This window comes from Chiloscyllium punctatum, chromosome 18 (assembly GCF_047496795.1).
Source record: "Chiloscyllium punctatum isolate Juve2018m chromosome 18, sChiPun1.3, whole genome shotgun sequence".
Taxonomy (NCBI): domain Eukaryota; kingdom Metazoa; phylum Chordata; class Chondrichthyes; order Orectolobiformes; family Hemiscylliidae; genus Chiloscyllium; species Chiloscyllium punctatum.
Window position 1 is genome coordinate 35,174,904 of NC_092756.1, and position 2,397 is coordinate 35,177,300.

Consider the following 2,397-nt stretch of genomic DNA (forward strand, 5'->3'; position numbering starts at 1 on the left):
TTGGTATTGTTGTCATCCACCTTGAAATGTGGTCATAGAGATATACAGCATTGAAACAGACCCTTCAGTCCAACCTGCCCATGCCGACCAGATATCCCAACCCAATCTAGTCCCACCCGCCAGCACCCGGTCCATATCCCTCCATACCCATCCTCTTCATATTCCCATCCAAATACCTCTTAAATGTTGCAGTTGTGCCAGCCTGCACCATATCCTCTGGCAGCTCATTCCATGCACGTACCACCCTCTGTATGAAAACGTTGTCCCTTAGGTCTCATTTATATCTTTCCCCTCTCAAACTAAACCTATGCCGTCTAGTTCTGGACTCCCTGGTCCCAGGGAAAAGACTTTGTCCATTTATCGTATCCATGCCCCTCATAATTTTGTAAACATGTATAAGGTCAGCCCTCAGCCTCCAATGCTCCAGAGGAAACAGCTCCAGTCTGTTCAGCCTCTCCTTAACGCTCAAATTCTCCAACTCTGGCAACATCCTTGGATATCCTTTCTGAACCCTTTCAAGTTTCATAACATCTTTCCAATAGGCAGGAGACCAGAATTGCACGCAATATTCCAACTGTGGCGTAACCAATGCCCTTAACAGCCGCAGCATGACCTCCCAACTCCTGTACTCAATACTTTGAACAATCAAGGAAAGCATGCCAAACGCCATCTTCACTATCCTATCTACCTGCGACTCTACTTTGAAGGAGATATGAACCTGCACTCCAAGGTCTCTTCCTTCAGCAACATTCCCAAGCCCCTATCATTATTTGTATAAGTCCTGCTGAGATTTGCTTTCCGAAAATGCAACACCTCGCAATTATCCGAATTAAACTTTGTCTGCCATTTTAAGCCCATTTGCCCATCTGGCCAGATCCTGTTATAATCTGAGGTTACCCTCTTCGTTGGGCACTACATCTCCAATTTTGGAGTCATCTCTAAACTTACTAACTGTACCTCTGTTGCTGATATCCAAATCATTTATGTAAGTTATAAAAACTCGAGGACGCAGCACCGATCCTTGTGGCACTCCACTGGTCACAGGCCTCCAGTCTGAAAAACAACCCTCCACTGCCACCATCAGTCGTCTACCTTCGAGTCAGTTCTGTATCTAAATGGCTGGTTCTCCCTTTATTCCATGAGATCTAACCTTCCTAATCAGTCGTCCATGAAGTCCAAATAGATTACATCTACTTCTCTGCCCTCATCAATCTTCTTTGTTACTTCTTCAAAAAACTCAATCAAGTTTGTGAGACATGATTTCCCACGAAAGCCATGTTAGGTATTAGAACGAAACGTCTGTTAATGACGTTCGTTTAAAGACCCTTTAGATGTTTATGCTGCATTAATCAGTGGTTATTGATGCACAGTTTATGTTCACTTCCTGCAGTTAACATGCTGATTTCTCCAGTTGTTCATAGTTCAGCGTGATGCATCCAGTGTGTGCATAACGAGAGGGAGCTTGCTTCCCACATCTCGTGTTTATCTGTGTCTTATATCCAGTATTCATCAATGGCGAAAGCAAGGGGGGAAGGGCGAGACCAATGTGTAAGTCTGTCCGTGCCAATGCACGGTACCCACATCGGCAATTCTCTACTGTGCATTCACAGCCAGTTTTCTGTGCCGCTACACCCACCCCCTGCACCTTTTGAAATATCTCTATTATTTTGTGGTGTCTCTCTGTGCTCTTACCAGCAAGATGAATCACATCTACCCAACCTGCTCCAGATTTCATGTGATAAAACAATCATTAAACATCCCATTGCATTAAACATGCACATCGCATCTCTCGTTATTTTGTTTCCCTGGATCTCTTTCATAAGATTAACGTTCACAGTAACTTTACTTGGAAAAGAAAATCGCGTTCCTTTTCATTACCCCAATTCAGTCTACATTTCGTTAAGTTCAGGCATCGGACTGAAATTATTCTTTGAAGTTTTTTAAAATGGTCGATACAGATAAACTAACCATTGGAGTTCCAATTTCAATAAGACAGTTGTGATAATCCAAAAACAGCGACGAGAGTGGGATTCGAACCCACGCGTGCAGAACATAATGGATTAGCAGTCCATCGCCTTAACCTCTCGGCCACCTCGTCGCATATGCTATACACCATGGAACATAATCTCCCAGATGATCACAATCTCATCATCTCTGGGGAATCTCCCATTCACAGCCTCCAACCTCATTGTCCATTAACCCCACACTGCCCGATTCTCCCTCCTTCCTAAGATCTGCTGTCTCTGCCTGCGCCTGTTTAACCCGACTCATCTCTTCCTACCTCAACACCTTTCTGTCTCCCCAGTCCAGGAAATTCTCACCTACGTTTGTGACACCACCTATGCACTTCATCTCCTCCAAGACTTTAATTTCCCTGGTCCACAACGCGTCATCTTC

At 44.4% G+C, this 2,397-nt stretch overlaps 1 non-coding gene across 1 annotated transcript; it reads right to left on the minus strand.

Moving 5' to 3' along the window:
- Nucleotides 1–2,016: 2,016 nt before the first annotated feature.
- Nucleotides 2,017–2,098, minus strand: trnas-gcu (transfer RNA serine (anticodon GCU)). The gene has a single exon. It is a non-coding gene; the product is annotated as a tRNA-Ser (tRNA).
- Between the last annotated feature and the right edge of the window lie 299 nt (nucleotides 2,099–2,397).